Below are 25,497 nucleotides of genomic sequence, written 5' to 3'. Positions count from 1 at the left end.
GCGACACAACACGACGACACGTTACACGAGCATCCGATGTCTTCCTCACACTAAATGACGTTACACGATAAGATCGAAATGTGATTTCAATTAGAAAAACACGTTTAAAACTACACTTTCACTTTTTAGGCGACTCTGATTCACGCTATCTAAACATAATTTTTATTTACTTTTTAAGCGACTTTGATTCACGCTGTCTAAACATAAGAAAGATCATCATAGGACTTTATATAATAAAAGGTACGTAAATTTCGTATAATAATAATAAATATATGGATGTTTTGCTTTATACGTAAGGAAGAAATAGAAAAATAGTAGTGTTTAAAAGTCTGAGACATGCGGAAGCATGTTTCAGACTATTTAATGATCATACAATAAAATAACCTGATTCATGTGTATAAATACAGGCTCATTAGTTTTGTAGTTGTATCATTAGTTTTACCCTTAATATAAATATCTATACTGCATGAAAATTGATACACATTTATTTTAGTATCTTATCTTATTGATCTATATTTACAATCTATTGTAAACATTATTTTTTGCCAACATGTATTAGTTTTTTTTATACCATTTTTTACTGCTACTTGTGACGCATATCTGAGTACATTATTTCGTAAGAATTAAATTTAATAATATGTTATTGCCACAATGGTTCTTTGTCAAATTTATATGCAAAATTATGCGCTAGTTATAAAACTTTAATATATTTTTTCAAACAAATGTTAATAGCTTATTAATGAAGAGTACCACAAGCTAGCAGTATAAATAGTAAAATTGTGTACATTGGCTAATGTTTTGAATCATCGTATAGATTCATATATAAATCAAGTAATTAAATCTTTCGTGATGTGAAAGACTTAAAGGGCCTACTGCTATTGCGGCCCTAAAACCGATATTTAAGAGAAAAATAGTTTTATAAAGAAAAAAAAACACAACAGAGAATTAATCTGATAATAACAATTGCTTGCTAGGAGTGGAGTAACGCTAGTAATTCAGTTTTTTCAAGTCATTCAAAATAAATATATAAAAATAATCTATATTACACTTTTCTGTACTAACCTTAAAAAACTTCATATGGGATTGTAAATAAATACCTTAAATTAAAAAACATTGAATAATACTTTAAAAATATTACGCGAGACAATATTAACCCACAAATATTTAGAATCGGTTACTACAACAATATTAAGCTAGTTTAGATAAAAATCTAAACTAGCTTATTTTACCGTAATAAATTAAAAGTAAGAGTATTTTTTTCATAGTACTCAAAATCGATGTAATCTACTTTATAAAATGTTAATATAAATTTAAGATAAGATAATTTTTTAGGTAAACAGTGACTGCTATGTTATCACTGATATGTTGTGATTTATTAATTGTTGAAATTGTCAAATAGGTATTTAGTCTGATATAAGGAAGTTTGCTGATTACAATCACTAACATTAGATGATCTTAAATTAAACTGAACTCAGACAAGTGTTTTGCGTCTACTATAAGAGTACATTATTTAACTCTAATGTATTCAATTTAATTCATGTAAATGACTTGCGTACTTTTATCTCAATTTTCTTTAACACTCGTTTCACTTTAACTCGAGTTTGTTCCTTGCACGTTTATAATATAAAAATATGGACCTTACAAAGTGGGAAATATTTTATAGAATAGTGTCAAGATAGCGACACCAAGTGCATCCGAATAGAGAACAAATTTACATATATGTCATTCACATACCAATTGGGAATCAACACATTTTCTAGCATCTGAAAGGTTTGCATGTTTATTTATATTGAAATATAATACATACACAACTAATAATGCACTGAGCTAGTTAAAGAAAAACTTTCGTAAACGTAAATATTGAAAACATAAAAAACATATATAAACATGTTTTTTACGACATTCTTAAAATACCGATAAAGTAAACATTTTTGTTAGATTTAAACGTCACACGCGAGTCATAAACGTAAACGTTAAAACATCAGTCAAGAGCAATAAAGTGAGAAAGATCACAAAGAAACGATAATGTAAAATAGATGGCCGCGATCAAAGGGCATAATGGTTAATAATGATTGCATACGACACGTATATTATCGACGTGAAAGAAATTTACACATAGAATATAATTCACATACTTCGACAAATTGGTCTAACCGTTTAGCGTACAGAAAGGGCGTTTTATAATTTGAGTACAGATGATTCGGCATTGTAAAAATCTAAAATGGCACTTCATTAAGTATGGCAAATGTTTTGAATATTTTTAAATATAAATAATATTAGGCATAAATAACGGATGATTATTAAAAAAACGTTTTGATAGACGCTTAACGATCGACTTTATTTGCATTGTTAATTTTCAGAATTGCTATTATTGAAATGGTTATAGAAATATTGTAAGCTATCATAAAATATGCGCGCGTTGGGTGTTGAAAAAGAAATCAAGCGCGAAACTTACATAACGTTAAAATCAAGTAACTTGTTTACAGACTTATTTAATGATTATGTTAAAAAATAAATAAAGCTAATAATATAAATCGATCACAAAAAAATGACTACAAAAAATTTTATCGATGAATGCAAATTTAAAAGATCAATTTTATTGATATTTAATCTGTGTTTAATCTTGACATGGATTTAATACAATATAATTGTAAATTAAATTAAATAATAAACTCGAATTACTTGTTCAATTATATGTTTATTTAATAAAAAACTGATATCAAAAACTGGCTATAAAAACACAATTGATTATTTATTAAGTTTTTTTTTATCTTAACACATATAGTAAATTTTTTTGCTGATATACAGCTCTTTGAATCGTTTAATTTCACATTTTTATAACAGCCCTGGCCATAAAAACTAATATCCGACAAACAAAATATTTAAGAATTTTTTTATTTCATTGCCGAAATTCCAGAAATTACTCATTTTATCGAGTTAATATTGTGCAACTGTGGTATTTCTCAACGGCTGGTATTGATTTTTATATCTATTCTAAATCAAAGCGAAAATTGTTTCTCATAGATGCTGTTGACATAATAATCGAGCAATTAAACTGAAGATTCGACTTTCTTACTGGTTCAAATATAAAATCGCTAGATGAAACTGATTTGAGTAGATATTCTACGGATCTTGCGATCAAATATACGAAAGATTTTAATGTTCTAGATATTTTAAGTTAGATAGTTAGTGCAAAAAATTCTCGCTTTTGGATAAGAATTTTCAAATGATCCATTTAAAAATCCTTCTATTAATTTAACGATTTAATTTGACAGCAAACTATAAACATATGTAATTTATTGGGTATTTCAGTAACCACCGCTGCAACGAAAATATCCTTCAGTAAATAAACTAAGCAATTTGTATAAAATTTCGATTGAAAGCAAAGTAATACATTTTTTAGATTACGACAAAAGAATATATGATTTTGCCTCCCTGAAGGCGAGAAATATTATTTTTTAAATAAATTTTCCTCAGGTGATTAACAATTATAACTCAGTAAATATTAGTCTTAAAGTAAAAATAAAAGAAAAAAATATTTGTTCAAAAGGGGGTTTGCGGTTTCTGGTGATAAAGATACGATATTCAAATTTCCCTCAAGACATACAATTATAGAAATATACATTTTATTACTTAATCACAGAAATCTAAATAATTGTGTCATATTTATATATAAAGTGATCCCAAAATTAATGTAGTTTTTTTAATGAATCAAAAAATCACTTTTAATGTTTATTTTTATTTTAATGATTAAAAAAATAATTTCATTCTAAAGATATATCCTTTTAAATTGCATTAGCATAAAATGTTGGAGATTTTGATGTAAAATATTCTGATAGCACATTTTTAAACTAAAATAAATGGTAGTCGAAAGGAGCAATGTCATGAGAATAAGGTGGATGAAATAAAATCTTCCAGCCAAGTACCTGGATTTTATTCAATTTTGCTAAATTTGCGTATTATTACGCTGAAGAACTATTCGAATATTAACAAGAGCAAGCCTATTTTGATTACTTCATTGTGTAAGCGATCCGGTTGGCCATCATAGTCTGTCTTTCCAGGTCTCCCACATCAAATACCGTAATTTTTGGTTCAATTTTTTTTAAACCATCTATGACATTTACAGATATCTAATGAATCACTAAACACTTCAGAAATATTTTTAATGGCCGTAGTTGACAACTTTTTTAAAAGACATTCATATAACATGTAATTTCGTATAATTTGGGGCCAATTTGTTTTTCAAACATCAAACACAGATATAACAAAATAAATATTCAGGTTTCAACGACCAAAGCATGACTGGCTGTTAAAACATTAATTTTTGGAGTACATAATATTTTAGTCGGTATATTCGTTAGAAGCTTCATATTAAATTTTTTTTTTTGACAATTTTATTTTATCCACACAAATAATGAAAAATAGAATTTTATATGTATATCTCATTTTTTAAGCATATATAATATATATATATATATATATATATATATATATATATATATATATATATATATATATATATATATATATATATATATATATATATATATATATATATATATATATATATATATATATATATATATATATATATATATGTGTGTGTGGGGGGCAAATTCAGGCTTTTCCCTGAGCGCAGCTTTTTCGTCGCAAGGTTTTATTGTGTGAATCGTTATTATAATATAAAATTAAAACTAAATATCCAAATTAAATTAAAATTTAGATATTCAATCAATAATTAGTTTGAAATTCAGGGAAAAAATAAAAGTATATATTTTTAATAAACATATTATTGTTTTCATAATACGTTTACTTCCTCGTCTAGTATTTGTAATCATTCGTCACCTTCCTTTTTAACACATTTAATTGGTGAAAAACGGAATTCTTCCTGCCAATTAACACAAAGTGACGCACGAATAGATACCAAAAAGCTATAATGCTACCGGATAACTATGCGACGAAGCTAAAAAATATGAGAGAATTTTGACCTAGTGTGCCAAAATACTGTGTGGTGGTGCTGTTATAACCACAGCTTTATGAACTCTACAGTGACCATAAAATTGTCGAATTTAACAAAGTGTAACGTCTCTGATCTTTCTCGAATAAATGACTCTGAGCCAAAAAATACATTTGTGAAACGCGACGGAATATTTGGTTCAGGATGAATGAATTAGATCATGAGGCGCTGAAAAGAGACAATTTATAAAAATGCTAAGACTCAACTATGTTACTGAATAAAACATTCTTAAAAGGCGAATCAAAACTAGTTTCTTTGCAGAAATAAAAAAGTTGATCGGCGAGTAAAGCAAATATTGCCTTATGTGAACATGCCCTACTAAGATCTCAGACTCTCAGACGTCCGATTAACCGATTATCTGGACTATAAAAGCAATTTAAATCGATAAAAATTCATTTCCGGAGGGTTTTAGCTCAAGTCAGGACGTGATGGAGATACATATATGTAGTTTTACTAAGATTTACTTGGCTTGCGAGTTATTTCGGTCGCATGGGCGGGCGTGCGACTCGCCCGACAGTATCGAAACGACTGTGTGTACATTTGTACATATATTTTAGATGGTATTTTATAAATACACGCAGTATGCACGCACGCGATCGCGCCAAAAACAATCGTCGGCCAGGAAAACTTCGGCGGAAAATGCAGATGAAACTAACTGCACCAATACAAGTATACTAGTATAATCGTATGCGTTTGACAGTTGACACTGAATGGGCGACGAGAATAGAAACGAGAGTCGGTTCATAACCATTGGCGATGGACTAATTATAATCTTTTGTTTACGCGCACAAATTGTACAGCAATTAGTTTTGCGACATTCGTGAAGATTAACCTTTAGAAGTCCAAAGGCATGTATGTCATGCCCAAAATGCTTTTACCATTACAATCCAAAGGCAGCTATGTCATGCCCAATATATTTTCCATTTTTTTGAAGCCGTTTTAAATGACTTAATGATAAAATTTCCAGTATTTTATTTCATTAGTTCGCAGTTGGAACGCACGGTAACGAGCGTTCCCACTGCGACGGCGCCGTCACGATTTTGTTGCTTTTGACGTGAATAATTATTTTTTGCGCTCTCTTATTGGTCAAAATTTGGTATAGATGTGCTTTATTCGATTTAGACAAACTATTGATAACCGAACGTTTTCACCGCGATGGCACGATTTTATTTATTTTTATCTAGACTGAAAATTCACTTTATGGCAAGACTAAGCAGCAAAGAAAACACGAATAAGTATAATGTGAATAATATTACATGTTTTTAATAATTTTTAATGCCTAATTAAAATATTTGACGGCACGATTTTATTGCTTTTGACGTGAATTTTTGACACCTGAGAAGTGATAATTGTTTTTTACGCTCTCCTATTAGTCAAAATTTGGTTTAGATAAATAGTAATATTGTTATAAAAAATCTAAATATGAACGCTAGATAACCGAGCGTTTCCACTGCGACAGCGACGACACTATTTTATTGATTGCAATTGGATTCTAAACAGGGACGCCCCCTTAAATTTGGCTATAAAAATGCATGTCATTTAATGAAATACAGAGAATCTGAATGAGATCAATATATTTAAAAAAAAATGCCTCTCCACCCATGGAAAAAGTTAGAAAAAAGTCCTAGGATTTAACACTTTGACCACGCGTAATTATTGACAGCTGTTTGATTTACAGTGCTGACACATATGAAACTAGAATTAGATTACCCTAGCAATTCTACACGATTATATTACTTGTTGATAATTCATTTTTCTAAAAATTATATTAAATTACTGAGGTAGGTCTAGCACAAGCAATCAAAAACACACAAGGGAAAAGTTGTATTAATTAGTACTATATATAGAAGTAATATTATAGTATTTGCATAGAAGGACAAAAAAAGTCACGATGTGGACTAGGCGTGGCTTATCAATTAGGTACTATTCCCATGTGGTAGATTTATTTATTATGTATAAAAAAATTAGTGAAAGAAAAATAAAGGAGAAGTTTAAAAACGTAATTCATAATCATATATTATACAGAAATATCATACGATGGACAAATATAACTAAACATCAAGTATATAAATATGTAAGTAATTATAGTGCCTGCACTACACTCTCTGGAAGTTGGGCAAGGTTTGCCAAGGACGGAGAATATAGTGGATTACTTCGGTCGAGTTCGGTTCTGCCCGCTCTAAAATCTCTCGGAAGTTGTCCGAGGTTACCGAGAACTAGAGGTAAAGTGGGGGTAATTCAGTCGACTTGGCCAGCTTCAAGCGCTTCCGAACATTGTCGGCAAAAGGACCGAAGTCGGAGCTGATTTTTCGAGCGCGAGCGGTGAGATACTTCCCCTTTCGCTCTCTCGCGTGTTAAGTGACGAGAGTGAGAGAGATAATTATATGGTGCTTCGCAAACTGAGATAGAACGAGTAACTCGGTTTAATTTCAGTATGCGCGTAAGCGTCCTATGGTCAACACGCATGTCGAGCGCTGCATTGTGGTCACGTGGTCAAGTTATAATAACACATGCTTATCGGGGACTTCAACAGACTCTTACTGACATCTTTGAATATTTTAGGGCACCAAAAGGGATTAATTATATTTTTGATAGTATATTCTTCCAACAGATATCGTTTTTATATTTTTTTTCATATAAAATTAAATAATTAAAAAATAATTAGTGGTACTTGATTTTGTTAAAAAAAATCGTTTCGAATATCCTTATGTATTTTCCTAGATCGGTTTATATAAATGTCACACCATAACGAATTCTTATTTAAAATCGATGGCGACAAATTCTAGGATAGTTACAGATGTGGTGCTCGTATTCTGAAGTATCATTTTTATGCCTTATGCCATTTTGCAAAAGCCGACAAATATTTACGACCGAAAAGTTTTCACTAATATTGTATTGGTGAGTGCCCACACAAAGTTTTATAATTATCAGTAATGTAATTTTAATTTTAAAATTTTTACTTATCGATATAATAAATTATCTTGAAAATTCAGTATAAACTATGTATAACCATAAACCTACTCAGAGAAATATTCAATTCAATGGAGCCGTTATAACATTGTTGTCGGACAAACATACACACAATTGGTTATATAATAGTATGCATTTTGAGAACTGTATATTTAATATTTTTGTCAAAAATGTATACTGTAAAAGTGTTTCTTACAATATTATGTATTCGCGATAACGCAAATATCAACATAACGGGATTATATAAAAAAAATAACGGATCTGATTACAGTTGATATTAATCTACTAGTGGCTCTAAACATATTTCACTCTTCAATGAAACAATTCTTATGTAAATTCAATATGGTGTGATCTACAGTATTCAAACTTTATTTTAATTTATAATTAATAGCAAATCAAATAATGTAATTGTGTGCTTTTTTTCGATAAAACAAATTTTATATACTGTATCAACAATTAGTGATACAAAAATATTAAAAAGTTGTAAATGCATCACGTACACAGTCACACGTCCCCGTTTTAAGAAAACCGTATTATAACTAAAAATGTTGGCACAAAGAGACGAAACAAGATTCAATTTTCAATTCCATTACGGATTCTATTCTCAGAAAATCCCGGCGGGTTATCGTCGGACGAATTAGAATGTTTAGATAACAAGCCGATAACTGTTATGACGCCTTTATCGTCTAGTGCTATCCGTTCGACGTAATTTTCACGGTGATTTCATAATTTCAGCAACGTTATTGCTTAAAGCACGAAATTATATATATCATACATAATCTACCGCTCCAACATAAGAGGCGTAGGTCAAACATGTGTGAGTAATTAACATATTAATACAATTAATTTGTAAATTAATATATGGAAATCATATATCTGTAATAAATCATGTAAATCGATTATATACATAAATATGATATATATAATATTTTTAATTAAGACGTGCAATGATAACATCATAACAGTGGCGCAAGATCCCGCACAGCAACAGGGAGAGGATGGCATTTTAAAATTGAAATGCATACTACATTATTGTATGAAAAAGTAAAACTACGTAATTTTCGAAATATATTGAAGGTTATTTTAATTCGCAGACTATTAAAGATGCGAATCAAATATAATACTACAACTCTTTGAATCAACGTTTCCATGTATTATACATATCTTTTAATTGCCGCATGTATGTCGTTAGGTAAAAAAGAGCAAAGGACAAAAATCATTGTGGTAATCCAAAATGAGCGAAATACTTGATTTTTTTTTTAATTTTGAAAGTAGATTTTAGAATTTAGGGATTTTATCGCTGTCTTTAAAAGCCACAAGAGGTTTGTGACCGTGGAACGATGCGGACGAAACCCGTGTTATAATATATAATATAGTGTAACAACTCCAAAATTATTTTTTATTAGGACAAGAATTTTCTGATTTTTTGATATTTTCTCCGAATGTTTAACTTCTTAAAGATTTGAAGATATAATCATTTTTGATGTTTTTATGTAAGATTCTGACAATATTATTTTTTTTTTTTAATTTCTAGCATCACGGACTGAAATATGGATTGTGCTTTTAAGTGCAATCTAAAATAAAGGTTACAATTTATACTTAAAAAAAACAAAGAGCTCAAATATCGGATGCATTGAACATTAATAATTAAAAAACGTCATTTCCACCGTTGAGACCTATCACGAGAGCTAAAAGTAATATTTAATGCATTCAAATGTCAGACAGTCCTAGTGGATGAAATAATTATAATGTTAGAAATTGGCTTAGAATCAAATATTATTTTTCATAAAATATAATAAAGCGGTATCATGGAAAGCTTAAGTTTTAATTTAAAAAATTGTTATATCTACATTAAATTTAATAAAAATGCACAATGTTAGTGTTGGGACTCAAGCCAAGATATGACCTCATTATCAAAGAAAGCTTTCAAAGCTTGTTGTACTCTAGAAAGCTCGCCGTCTTTGACACGCCTTCGAATATTTCCAATTAGAAACGAAGCGTCGTAAAGTAAAACTAAAAAAACACCACACACAAACAAATACACTCATACATAAAAATAACGTGCAAAATTAAAAGCTGGAAATAACGAGTTCAGATCGAATTTGAACGTCCCACTATTAATATTTTACGCTCTTGCGTAGTCGACTTGCCAAAAAAACCAACGAGGCGGATCCTGAATAAAATTTTAAAATATATATAAATATCATTTACAAGCGAAAAAACACAATGACATATTCTAAATTTATACAAATTAAGTAGTTCTAAACAAATTAGTCATAGGATCAAATCTATTTTAAAGCTAGAAAAAAATTAATGAAATATTAAATTAAAAAACTTTGGGTATACTAGTTTATGGCACGTGTGTCTGTTTTGCATTAAAACCTCATAATTTTGCAGTATGCATTAACGCTTGTAATTTTGCGCTGTTTGGATATTAGTAGATTTTTGCAGTCAAAATTAAGTAAATTTCAAACACTAACAGATTAATTAAGAATATGCATTTGTTGAGTTCGCCATTAATATTCCCAACGCTTCATATTCATACATTAAAATACAAAACATACCGTGAACCAATTTAAATTTGTTGTGTAAGACTTTGGCTTTAAAAGCATCGGCGGTTGTCTATGCATTATATTGATGACCGTGGGAGCTATGGTAATATATTCCTCAGAAGCCTCGCTTTTATATCAACGTGTTATCGCCAAAGTAGCCATGAAATATTCATAGAGAAAAGTGCATATGATAACATCGTTTAATAAATGCCATAATTGTGAATCGCACAGACAGCGATGCGCATGCGCGGAGCTTTCGCCATAAACAAGCTTCACGGGTGGTTTAACGTGCCTTTTCGCGAAAAGTCGGAAAAACATTAAGTCGTATTAACATTTTCACGTTCTTATTTTTTTCATGCGGCAAACATTGTTGAAGTATGCGGGTAATTCAAAAATGTAATTTTTGTACGATTTACCGTATGCGTATTTTTATAATGACCTTTGTATGTGTATTGTCCTTGAAACGCCATTCAATATAATTTTTTACCACAAATTGTGAATATTAAAAATCAATCGATAATTTAACATCATTATTCATTACTTGTTAATTTCTGTAAATATGTAAACCTATTGTAAATTTCGTTGTTAAAAATACGTATTGATTGTTAAATCAAAATTTTTTTTCATACACATATACTAGACTTTTATATTCATTATTATACAAATATTAATATACAGGTTTAGTTGCAAATATATACGTATACAACCTTCATTCATACGAAAGTTTTCCAGTTTACAGCACTATTAATTGACTGAAAAATATATTAAGAAGTACAGAAATTGACCCAATAAAATTAAGCCATGCAATATTGATGGCTAACTCTATTTTAAAATGAAAATGACTTAATAATGCACTTTGATCTAACCATGCTATGAATATCCCTTACTTCCTAAAACATCATTCTCACTAAAAGCAACTCTGAAAAATGGGTAATTACAAAAAAGGTATACTTTGAAGGATTTATAAAAAATTTGCATGTGAAAAGAACGAGAGATCGGGGAGAAATATCAACACAGTTCTTTGTCTAAATTAAATCTAAGGGGGCCAGCTGTCCCAGGCCATATTTTGATAATCCAATATGTTGAAAAAATTAATAGATCCCGATAAAAATTATTTATACCATCTCACAAAAAAAACTAACATACAAATATAAATATGTTTTATGAAAAAAAAATATAAAATAGCTTTAGCTTATAGATGAATATAAAAATTGATTTTAAACAAAATTAATAACTTAACAAAAATTAAAAAAGCTCCTGGAGCGCTACGTTTATAAAATATTTTTCTCTCTAAAAGAGGGCTAGCATTTTTTGGATAACGGTAATTTTATTGGATTAGTTGAACTGTAAGATAAATATGATCCAATATTAGTACAGCATGTTTCAAAAACTCGAGGTACACAAGAAGACAACAGGAGAATGCAGGTGCATTATCTTTCAACGAGAATACAAAATGAGGTTATTAATGTTTGCGGATTGTTTGTACAAAACTCGATCATTAAACAAGTTAAGAAATCTAAATACTTTGCTATTATTGCTGAAGCGACTTCAGATTAATCTCATAAGGTTTAAACAACCAAGTTCAGAACATTGAAATTATCAATTCAAGATTTGATCATTTTTCTGATAAAACGGGTTAAGAAATTGCTAGCCTACGTTTAATTTGTTATAGGAATTAAAATTAAATTTTAAAAACTGTGTGGGATAAGGAAAATATAACAAAACCAATATGATAGGTAGCTATAAAGGTGTGCAAGTAGATATTTTACGTGAAAATAGCAATTGTACATTTTTTGGTTGTGAAAATCTTTAAATATTGTCAGAATAATCTAGTAGAATCTTGCACAGAAGCAATAACTTTTTCTGGCACTGACCAGTAAATTTATAATTTATTTAGTCGAAGTCTAAAAATATTTAGCACTGTTCTTAGAAGTCCAAAAATATTTAGTACTGAAACCAGTGGCCCTAAATTTGAAGTCTTTGCGATCCGCTTTGAATGAAATTGATTTAAGAAGCCTTGTTTGATTTTTGATGTACAAACACAGATCCTGCTTTAAAAAAATATTTTTCAAAATCTATGTGTTTTTATTTCTACAGTTTGGCTGAAAATATTAATGTTATTTTATCAAACAAATCTTATTATTGAATTCAGTAAAGCAACATTGGATGTAGAAAAAGATAATATTGAAACTTAATTAAAGATATATATATTTATAGTCAGTTCTTGAGGAGTGTGAAAAATCGCAACTAAAAATAAAATAACTACAGAATTTGAAATAAATCATAGATTGAAAGACTAAAAATATTTTCATTTTGGTGTGGCAGATAAAATTATCTATTACTAGTTTATTCAAAACTTTCTTAAAAAAAAATTAATTATATTTCTATTTTCTTCGAAACAGAAATATAAACCTTTTCAACACAAAAGATAAATTACCATCTTTATTACAAAAATTAGAACATTGAAAGATTTTGTTAAGAGAATCTAACTATAAAAATAATGGATGTTGAACCGACAAAATAAATAATTTATTATCTATATATATCGACAAAATAAATAATTTATTACACCTGCACTAAAATATGACATTGTGAAAAATATTGCTTTTAAATCCTTTCAACTTACTTTTTCTACCTTACTTGTGTGAAAGCGAATTTTCACTCTAATTATCGGTAAAAAATATCGGAACAAGTTTATTGCTATTCTCTATATTAGAATACAGTGGTTCACAATCGAAGCAAACTTTGAAAGAATAGTAAAAAATAATTCACATTAAAGAATGCCTATATTTTGTGTATTATTAATACATTACTTTGGTTGATTTTATTTATTACTAAAAAAATTGAAAGTTCTAATTTTTTGAGGGGTTAAAAATAAGTTAAGAACCGCCGTTTTAGATGACTTTGTTGAGTCCAGATTTAAAAACTATTTTTTAAGAAGACCTCAAAAACAGTAAATAAAAAAAACAGCTAATTAAAGGCAAATATAAAATTCGTTCAAAACATTTAAGACTTAGTAAATGAGTAAATGACTCAATTTCATACCTAATATTCACCCTGTATACACCACATAAGTTAGTATTTACGATAAGACATCGGATGCTGATAACACAATAACTACTCTTTTCAAAAATCAACGATATCCGCGCCGTCGCCAATCTGCTCTTCGCGTAGCTTGGAAAAGTTCGCTAAAGCGCAAAAGCTCCGGAAAAGTTCCGGCCGTGGCGTAAGTGGCGGGAAAGCGGAAAAGTTGTTCGCTCGGGGGTTACCACCGGCGTGTCACCCTCGCCGAGCGAACGACACAATACTAGTGCTGACAAAACACAATACTTTTCGCGGCACTTTCCCGCGCCGGCGTATTTCTGATACATAGTTGTTCGTTTTCTGCCAGTGCTAGGGGATATCAGAATAAATGCTATACCGAAATTTTAGCACTGGGTGACGTTGATCGACTGCTGAAGGTTATGGTCAATCGAGCGGTGAGAAACTATGCCAGCCACATGTCAATATAAACTATATTTAATCCATTCTGTTTTTTAAAACACGAATAGTCACATGAAATAGTTTTCATCGCTTAGTGCATGAATACCTCACTCTTGCATCTCTTTGTCGGGCCTGAACATTTCAAGCAACGGATGTTCAAGACAATCGAAGTGGAAATGGACAGAATGGAACCGAGCATTATTATGTATCAAGAAAAGAGAGTTGATGGTTGTGTGCGGATGGCACCATTTCTTTCTTTGATCTCCAACAATAATTATGACTAATAAGCTATCGTCTTATGATACAAAGTCATGACGAGCTTCAATAAGTGGTACCGAACTGCAGGCACCGTGGAACTACATATCATGGACGATATGATGTGCTGATCCAAGACTCATTTCATTTAAAATTACTCGACTATGCATTCTTTGGTGCTGCAATGAAAATGTTTAGTCTTTACTATTAAATAATGAATGACATAGTGCTGTTCCATTAGCATCATACACATTGCAAGTCTGACAATCATTTTAAGCTACTACTTGATTACAATTTTAAACAAATCCTGAATCGTACTGCCACCTATTCACTATACCTTTATTTAAATATTATAAATAATTTTACAGATATTCTAATTATATATATAATATATTATATTTACAATTACTTATAAGCTACTGTTTGATAAACAATAAAAATATATAACAAACCATTTGTGGTTATAATTTAAGACAAAAACTTAAAAAACCTTTTATAATTTAAGCGAAAAAAAAATATAGGAAGCAAAAAAAAAAACAATTAAATAAGTGATAATTTGAGTACATTTCATTGGAGAACTGGAATTATTGATATATTGGCTTTAGTCTCTTAATCAATATGTACTTTGGCATTTTGTGCTTGTATTTAAATTTAAAGTTGTTTTTTCGTAGTCACGCGTATATTTTATTAAACGCGAAAAACGGCCCGAACAAAAGGTGGAACTCCAGCTGGAATTTTACGCGGGATCGAGATTTCATTATTTAGTGAAACAACATAGCTTCTATTTTTAAGATATGAGCGTATTAAGCGCAGCAGATAGTCAGAGGTTTTGTTTTTGTATAGTTTATGAAGCAAACCGTCATGCCATATTGTGTCGAAAGCTTTTTCTATATCTAACATTAAAAGATCAGTACTCTTTTTCATATTAAAATTAAAGCATGTGTCGCAGACTTTTTGAATCATATTTATTTTAATAAAATCATATATTATATATCAATTTCGGCTTTGAATATAGAAATTAAATCTAATAAAATACAGAATAATTTAATAACTTCTTTTTAATCTACAACAATCGTAGAAGCTTTCAGCAATATATAAATGTAAGCAGAAATGTTTATCAAAAATATTTTTTTCAATATAGATAGTGGAGAATGTTTTCTATGAAGTACATATAAATAAACACTCAAATTGAACAAAACTTTATCTAAAGTGGGTTATCATTTTTTTTTCTCTAGCCCAATCTAGTTGAAAATCATACGAGATTAACTAAGCAGAAAATAAAATGTCCCAACATAGTGTAACTATATAGGTGTATCACAAGAAACTATTGGTTACCCGATCTAATTTGGGATCTGAAAAAGGGTCATCTTAAGCAAAGTTCAGCGTAATTCGGTTGGTCAAAAGAGGTGTAGTAACCATATTTATATGACATTTAGAGCATTTTTCTCATTTAAAACATGAAGTATCATCGGATCAGAGCCATTTCTTTCTCGGGTCGTGTCTTTGACATGCCTATCTGCAACAATCTATTAGGAAACGTGGCAATTTATTTTCAGGATAATTAGAATTCTGCAATTTTACGCTGGAAAAGCTTGAAAAACTATAATTAAATTAGGCTTTGAAATTATAATTAAATTAGGCTTTTCTATTCACAATCAAAGAGATTAACTCATAATTTATAAAAAAAGGCTAGCTTGGCTTGTGGTAAAGCGTTTAAAAATTCAAAGAAAAAATGTGTTTTTTCATTGAAATGGGGCACCACCGTGAGACACATTTAAGCAGCTTAAGTCACAAAATACCCCGCATAAATTAAGAAGGATCAAAAAAAATTTCGCTTTGAGAAAAAAGATTTGGGTTTGCCCCCTAAACAGCCGTTCCAAATCTCCTCTAAAAATCAACGGAAATTTGATTAAAAAAAAAGTCGCCACTCTTTTGTAATTGTTTTACCAAAAAACGGACAACAAAACCTCTAAAGTATGTATGTAATAAATACAGAAATACAGGCAAGCAAAAATCAGTTCCTCTCGTCTCTTCTGAGACCTTCTCAGATTTTTTCTACTGGCATTCTCACATGAACATCCACTTTAGAGCTTAAGGCGTCAGATCTTAAAGAGCGTTTCAACTAGGACTACAACCAAAAGAAGGCCGACCTAAATTTGACGTCCGAAATTTAGAACATTTGGCCAACATGGAAAAAACATTTCTCAATTGTTGCACAACAAATTAAGCAACACAAACTTTGTCTTAATAAAAATCACCACTCCTATAAGGACATACATATTAATATTTTATTCTGATCTCTTAGACACTATAGTAATTTAAAAACACTAGAGTTTGTATGGTATACGAACCTAGATATGTTAATCATCATTGGAGTCTTATACCACTGATCTATATAATATTGCTAAAAAATAAATAAGACGTAAGACAAATTTGTGATTACATTAATATGATACAACAAGAGCTTAAAAAATATTTATAATATTCAAAAATAAACTTACTCAAAACCTAAATATCTATTAGAGAATCGAATTTTTTTCACGAGAATAATCTCACGTTTTTTAGAAGTATACATATTTTAAATATTTATTTAATAAATATTAAATATTAAACATTATTAAAAAAAACTCTTAATTATATGGGTACGATATTATCAAAATTTAGGGGAAATATTTTCAGAATTTTTACAAAGAAATTTTCATTGTGATCGGGCTACTTTTAAATATATACATATATTTATAGAATAACGATCAGAATTGTTAAAAGAAAGCCTTGAAACTTTCACGGACAGCAAATAATTTTCCGACTTATACATATGTATAATTATATTAAAGCGTAAAATACTAATATGTATTCTAATATAGCATAATAAAAAATAATAATATAATAACCAACTGAAAAAGTTTTTTTAAAAATATCCATCGGTACTCAACTACAATAGTGCAAAAACTGGATCGTTACAATTACACCTGAAACATTTTTACATTTACTACTAAATAAATAAATACCTGTACTATTAATTAAAATATCACAAGTAACTGTTATAACGACATTATTCTACTACTATTACTTTAAGAATACTTAACATAAGAAATACACAAATATTCATATATAATTTTAAAACATAATCTACAAATATATTGTACTACATATTATTTACGGTTTACGGCAAACTTATATAATACATTAAGTTAAATAACATTTCTACTATTCTTCCTTAAAAAAATGTATATACAAAAATTACATGCGTAACCATTTGAAAGTATCAAATATGTATAATATTTCATTTATATACTTCCATTATTAAAAATATAGTTTTACTATATGTCATGAATATTTTATTCCAATGCACATGACATTTTTTTTACATATATAACATATTCATTTACATGTGATATGAAAATATAATTTAATAAAAAGCTTTTTCCGGTATCATGTTACTTTTAAAATACCTTAAGCTTGATAGTATATGTATTGTATGTTAATATTGTTACTATACAATACATATTGCGTCTTTTCACAAAAAAATATATATATAATTTTACGCATTTGCAGAATAAAATCGATCCGCTAAATCTAACCTCGACACCTATAAATAGGTCAACGTGCAAGAAAAGGGTTTTCTTCTTTATGTATATTTACCACCGTTTGCATCTCGATTCCGTTGCGAATATACATATATATATACATACTATTTCAGCAATTAATCATGGCAAAATCCGAATTTAGGTCTTAATCAACACAAAGTATAAGACCAACGCACGCCAAGGGCATATATTCCAAAGCTCCACAACAGTAATTTTCGCAATAAAAAAACAACCATATGCAATGCGAGGAATTCAGTGAAAAATATACTATATGACGCTTGTAAAAGAAGCTTCTAAACGAGTTTTATCACGACACGTATTGTAGTAGAAGCGCTATTTGAGTTTTGCATAATGAGTTGGAGGGCGCTTTTGAAACTATTACGTTTACGTGTAAAGTGTACATCATTTGTGGAATATTTATTGATATTATTTAAAAAAAAAAGTATGAAATCGACGTAAACAGAGCTACATCTCAATCGAAGCGCCGGAATGGTATAATGCCGTGACATTGCACTATCAACCCTTAATTAGTACTAAAAGTTGTTGATTTCAGACTTGTGCGGTATTTAGGTATGCGTGGCGCGACTGTATAATTTGACAATTCAATGAAACCTTAAAATATTTAATAATAAATTAGGCGTAACGAACGACTACATTTAACGACCTTGATTTATGATATTTTGATTTTTAAAAACATGTTTTTTAAATCAAATATATATATATATTAAACTAACACTATTCTAAAAAATAATTTTCAGATTTAACCTCATTTAAATTATTTATTTTTAATAATTAATAAATGAATATATTTAATTAAATAATATAATAATAATTAAATACAACAAATGAAAATTATTTCTTATTATGTTACATAAAATTGTAGTATTATTATAAATTAATGGCAATGAAAATCTGGCAAATGATTTTTCATACCTAAATTTAAGTTGATCAATGTTGTTATATTACTAACATACATAGATTTGAAGGTGATTATTTAGAAACAGCAGTCAACGTATTATCGTGAAAATAACAAAGGTATAAAAAATAAGTTGGTGTCTTCGTTTTGCGTAAGACCTACAAAAATACGACAGGGACAAGGCAGGGTAATAGTAATATTTTTTCAGATCCTAAAGAGCAACTGAGCTAAATTTAAAATATATTTTTTAATATAATTCACATCTTACTTACATATGTTCATATATCCAAGAAATGAGAAGTGTTTTAAGGGACTCGCTAAACTCACTAATTTTGAAAAATATGATGTTTTATATATTATAAAGAGGTGAAAGAGTACAAGTGTTGTATGGGGTCCTCAGGATTAACTGTGCAAAATTTGATGTAGTTTGGTATAAGTTTGAAGAGATTTTTTTATATACACATATATATTTTCTATGAGCTGAAATAGTTAATTATTAGAATTTTTTAAAAACGGAATATGTACGACCTAGCTCGATTTAACTTAATTATCACCAGGCTACGGGTTCGAGCCACGGCAGCAAACTCGAATTTTTGTTAATAAAAATGCGCTTTTATTAAAAAGAAACAGCTTTTGCGCCCGCCTTCCAGGGGGCGCTGTGGTAATGAAAGCCAAGAATACGCGGCAATAATACGACGGTGTGCCGTTGTGACGACTGGTTAATGACCCTTATTTATTTTAATCGCTTTACAGGCGGCCCTCGACTTTCGAACGTTCGACTTTCGCACAATTCGCTATTTCGCACATTAAAAAAAAACAATTTTTTTAAATTTAATTTTTATTTTAAAAAACGTTCTAATAGCGGTGAATCTTTTGCTTCAATCGTATGATACAAACAGATCTACGATATGTTCAATTTTGCAAAATAAAAATATAATTAAAGAATATGTTCAAAATTGTGGAAAATAAAGATATATTTCCACAATCTTTAATGATATGTTTCCAAAAAAGCAAAAAGCAAAAAAAAACATGGATGAAATGGAAAATCTTTGTCATCGTAGATCGATGACCAACATCAAAAAGATGTCCCTCTGAGTATTTCAATTATTCAAGCAAAAGCTCTTAGTTTGCACAAAGATTGGAAGGATAGATTAAAAAAATATTTTAACACGGTTTTTCAAGCAAGTAACGGTTGGTTTTACAATTTTAAAATGAGGTATTTTTTTCATAATATTAAATTTACTGGAGAATCGGCTGATGCGAATAAAGATGCTGCAAAAGAATTTATTTCCTAATTATCCAAAATTATTGAAGCTGGAGAATATTCCTTTAGCCAAATATTTATTGTAGATGAGCAGGTTTATTTTGGAAAACTCTTTAACAATGAAAAATATGAATGAAGCCTTCACGCATCTTGACAAATTTTTAAATATTATGGAAGATTGTGATCCCAATGAAGAACGCATATCTCAAGTGCGTAGGGCGATCAATAAAAACATAGCATGTTATAAAATACTATATGAAGAAAAGAAAAAGAATAGTGGAAAACAGTTAACTCTTGATAACTTTTCAAAGGAAACACCCGCAAACCCCACTTAAACGTGTCTCTTAAACGCCTCTTAAACATCTTATATTTACTTGATAAATAAATATTTTAAAATACACACAATTTCAATTTTTTTTACTTTCCTCGACTTTCGTACATTCAACATTCGCACATATTTTCAGGAACCAATTATGTGCGAAAGTCGAAGGCCGCCTGTAGTACTATTCTGAAAAAGTATAATTTTGATTTCGGATTAAATTCTAAATGTTCATACAATAATAAATATTTAGCATTGCATTTACACTTTAATAAACAAACGTTAAAAACACTTCAAGAATGTAAAAGCCAAACTTTACATGTTTAAGTATTCTTGAAGGGGATTACCACAATTAAGACTCTTTATTCACAATTCTTAAGTAGTTGAGGATTGATGTTAGTTCACCCTTAATATTCTCAAACGCTTAAGTCAATGTTATCGAAACGCGTCGGTTAGTTCGCTGTAATTATTAATAAAAAAAATACGATACTTTTTTTTATAAAAATACAATTTTATTCTGCCATATTTAAAAAGAAAAATAAATCTCTTCATTTATGCTTATGTTATCTATTTTGATAAAATCAAATTTCTTTAAATGTCGCGCGAATATTAATATTGAAATATTTTTGCCCGGCAACTAAAAACACTGGGTTGACCGATCAAAAATAAAAGGAAAAAACACCAGTAAACTGAGGGGATGTAAACGAAAAAGCATCGGTCACGCGACACATTTTCGTTAAAATTTTAATCATAAAAAAGCACGCAATCTTGACGGGCACACCTCGGCCGTTTGACGGATTGAATAACGAATCCATTAGGGGATGAACCAAAAAAAACGCGGTCAATGTGACCCCCGGAATAGTTTTAATTAAGCACAGCGAGCGGAAAATATACTTCAACACATAATATACTAAAAATACCATGATTTTTTAATTATTCGAGGACTAATCAAATGATCGATATGATCGATATTCTAAAACCGCGTCATTATCATGTAAGTATATATGACGTTCAAGGAACGCGAACGAACCATGTGAATTGATTTACAAATATCTTATTATGTACTTTTATAAGGGGTGCGGATATTATTTATGGTTTCAACTAATTGATAATTCAAATTTGACCAAATTAGTAATCCACAAATTAGTGGTTCCATTTTCATGAAAATGCCTCTCAAACTGCCCGATTTTAAAAGACGATTTCTTTTTGTCATCTGTCTACGTCAAAGGGTCTGAAAATTTGGCCCGCTTTCAAATTTAATAAAAAAACAGCTATAGGGTCCACAATAATGGATCGTAATGTAATTGTATTATATACTACATTTATCGAATGATCACAATCTGAATGATAGATCGACACTATTATTGTATCGAGTGAGGCAATCGTTCTGTGCGATTAAAAAACATTGATGACATTTTTTTTCAGCAAAAGCAATTACGTATATCACGAAATCGATACTAATGCTGTCCACGTTAAACAGCACGATTTACCTAATCGCGTCATTCGGTTTGACGGTTGTGTAAATTTATGATGGCGGGGAATGATAAATTTTACAACGATTGCAATAAAGACAACTATGTAATTGTACGCTAGGGACATTCCTGTCGTTGTCCATTGACTTAAATAAACGACAAAAACATGGACCTTCAAAATGATAATATACAAGTACTATTAGTACAATGGATATGTCATACAAATAATGTATTAGTAGCGGTGTCACTATATAAGCTGCGAAAACGCCAATTTTCTTTCCCAATAAAAAATGTAAATAAATGTATAAACAATAAAAATATTTTATTACATTTATATAAAATACAGTGAAACCTCCGATTGCGAGTAACTTGTTTTGCAATACGAGCAAAAAACATTTATTAATTTTGCTTTGATAAACGAGCGATTTCTTGCAATACGAACAGTATGTATTGCGTCACTTGCTCCCTAATTAAGCTGATGATTTTTCTCGAAAGTAATATTTGTTTTCTGATCCGCAGACATGTAATTGCAATTTCTAAATATGATTTTGACTGAAAAAGGTTCGCCATCGTTGGGATAGTCTATCTTCGCCGTAGCAAAATTCGTAAAAACTTTTTTTATTAAACTCAAAGATGTGTGAACACAACAGTATACTTATGTATATTTTTTTTTTTTTTTTAGATTAAATTAGGATCATCGTGGCCTAACAGGTTACCCAATGCGCCACGATGGTTGAAAACAAATTTTAAATTTATAAAACAAAAAAAACGTATATATACATAAATAAAACAATACTTAAAAACAATAAAACATAATAAAAAATTATAAAATATTCAAATTAAATGATACAAACTGGATCAGCTCCTCGTAGCTAACATTAAACAGGTCAATATGTGATGCCAGCGTATTAAAGAGCCGGATGGCCACAGCTATAGGCGAGTCGGCAAGTGCGGACGTCCTAGCCCTAACGATCATCAAAAGAGGACGCGATCGTGATTCTCGAAAATGTTCCGGAACCCAAAACTGGAATTCCTCGAGAATAGCTGAATTGTCGACAGCACATTTTAGTTATTTGAAAAAATGCTTAGCGACATGCAACTTTCTGCGAGAACTCAGCGAATCGTATCCCAACGCTCCTAAAAGAAAGGCGCTGGTATATATGTACGGATAATAACCAAATGTCGTTTTATAAAGGTATCTTAAATATCTTTTTTGAATTTTTTCCACTAAAAGGGAATATTTGGCTATTCGGGGATTCCAAATTATAGATCCCGATTCAAGAATGCTACGAAATAAGGTGTCATAGAGGATGCGAATAACTGACGGATCGTCAAAGTGAAAGACATTCCTCATAACAAAGCCGAGCATCTTGGAAGATTTATCACAGACGTCGTGTATGTGTAGAGAGAATTTTCATTTGCTCTCGAAAGTGATTCCGAGACCTTTAGTGGAAGTTTCTCTAGTCAAAATGTTACCACCGAGATGGTAGAAATAAGCTGATGGCGAACGGGATCGAGAAAATGACACAGTATGGCACTTTCCGACACTAAAAGGCAGACGGTTAATGGAAGCCCATCTCCACAGAGAGTCTAAATCCCTTTGTAGAGAGAAGGAGTCCACAACAGATCGAATGCATTTATATAATTTTAAATCATCTGCGTACAGAAGAAAACTTGAATTTGTAATTGCTGTATTTATGTCATTAATAAATAACACAAAAAGCAGAGGGCCCAGATTGGATCCTTGAGGAACCCCCGAAGGGGTAAAATATTCTTTCCACAATAGGCCACCATAGGTTACTATATAATATAATGTAAGGATCATAAGTTGTTGTATTGTTTGTGTTTGTTTATAATATTTTTTTACTGTCTGGAAGGGGTTAATTCTATGATATTTTTACTCACATTTCCTTCAAGTAATTTGCAGAATACAGAAAAAATGTGGCAACTATTTGTGACGCCAAACGAGACTTCGAAATTTCAAGTTGAAAATCGTGTAAGACAGGAATGTCCAACTCACGGCTCGCGGGCCACATTCGGCTCACAATACTCGTTCATTTGGCCCATATGTGTAAAATGATAGTATATAAAAAAAAATATTATTTTTATTAAAACTGCTGGCATTGATGCAGTTATATCGAAAAAAGAGTTCAAATTATGTTTTTTGTGTAAAAAAGTACGTATTCAACCCTTTACACTAAAATAAATATTAAATTCTATATGGGACCCTTGACATTTTTTGTCGGTTGATACAGTTCAGACTCCAGAAGATCTAAAAGGTTTGTGTAAAACAAAATTATATTTTGATCAATGCTATATAACATAACGAAACGTACGTAAAAACTAAAATTGCAATTTCTCAAGTTGAAATTCAATTAAAAATCTATGAATAATTACACATTATCGATTCGATATTTTAACCAAACAAACGCTTTTGTGATATTGTGTTAAGTAAAATAAAAAAATAGTTATTAACAAAAGATTGCAGAGAGATACTTAATAAAATCAGGACTGCAATAACGGTGGAGTGCCGAAAGATGTAGATACAGGTACATATGAAATAGGATGAAGAATAAAAGTTAAGTTTGAGTTTCAGAAATAGGACACCTCGCATATAACATAAAGTTTCTCCAGCGTTATGTAAAATTATTCAAGGTTATTTTCAAAAGAAAAATACGTCCGCCAACGTGTTACATATTTATAATCCGTCTAAAACGGAAACGGAGTTCTCCACGAAAGCATGGCGAAACTTAAATGAAAAAATAAATTTATACACGGTACTATTATAGTTGAGTGAAGACAGAAATGTCAAACTATCGCCATTGCCGCTCAGAAGTGCCGAAACAATTCCCCAGAGGTAATAAAGTAAAGGTCATACTCCACTTAGAGGACGATGATGTCAACATTTCCATGAAAGTCGTAAAGCTTTTCTAGACGTTCGTTAGTATGACAATCGTCTAAATATAAACTCAAAGAATGCTATATAAAAAAGCATTATTGATAATTAAACTAAAAATATATAATATATTCGTAAGGTGCATGATTAAATTACCGTCAGCAAAATCGAATTCATCATAGACTTGTTCCATTAATAAATATACGAAGTATATTCGCTAACACTGCCGTTTCCGCTAGAATCCGTGTGATGTGAAAGAAATAAAGAATCAAATCTTAACTCCGTTTAATAGGAGCATCTGACATATTTCTGTTTATGGCAAATAAATTTGTTCAACATTTTTTAGAAACTATATTTTTGATAGTCCACTGAAACACAAATTGTTCGCCATAAATTACAAATCGTTAAGTGCAGCAATAAATCGTCAATGGAAAAATAGCTTAAATCGTTAATTCGAGATACACTAGCAATAATACGTCATATATACATACATAACAGAGCAAAAAACATAATTAAGCAATATGGTTCAATTTCCTAAGATATTTAATTAATAAACAATACATCAAACTAAAGAAAAGCGCTTGACGTAATTTTAAATCAACCCTTTAAAAGCTTAAGAACTTCAAAGGTCTTTGACGTAATTAAGAAGCCAATAAAATATTTTTTAAGAATTGTATTATTGTGCCTAAAGTAATGCGCAACAAAATAACTCAAACCCAATATAATTTGTTAAGAATATAAACAAGTAATGCGCACAGTGCGTATT

At 30.0% G+C, this 25,497-nt stretch overlaps 1 protein-coding gene across 4 annotated transcripts in view; it reads right to left on the bottom strand.

The window, feature by feature from the left end:
* The window catches only part of ATP8A (ATPase phospholipid transporting 8A1), an 86,972-nt gene that overhangs the window by 45,555 nt on the left and 15,920 nt on the right, over nucleotides 1-25,497 (bottom strand). Inside the window, exon 1 of one of the 4 annotated variants that reach the window (XM_088192702.1) lies at nucleotides 5,482-5,547. The exons of the other annotated variants lie outside the window; for them this stretch is intronic. The gene's annotated coding sequence lies outside the window, so the exon portion shown is untranslated. Of the gene's footprint in view, nucleotides 1-5,481; nucleotides 5,548-25,497 lie in introns of those variants that run through there. 4 annotated transcript variants of the gene reach the window in all.

This window comes from Plectrocnemia conspersa, unplaced genomic scaffold (genome assembly GCF_051122295.1).
Source record: "Plectrocnemia conspersa isolate PC_06_02 unplaced genomic scaffold, ASM5112229v1 ptg000009l, whole genome shotgun sequence".
In the NCBI taxonomy this organism is placed as follows: Eukaryota; Metazoa; Arthropoda; class Insecta; order Trichoptera; family Polycentropodidae; genus Plectrocnemia; species Plectrocnemia conspersa.
The sequence above is the reverse complement of the archived record's forward strand: the minus strand, read 5'-3'. Positions and strand labels throughout refer to the sequence as shown.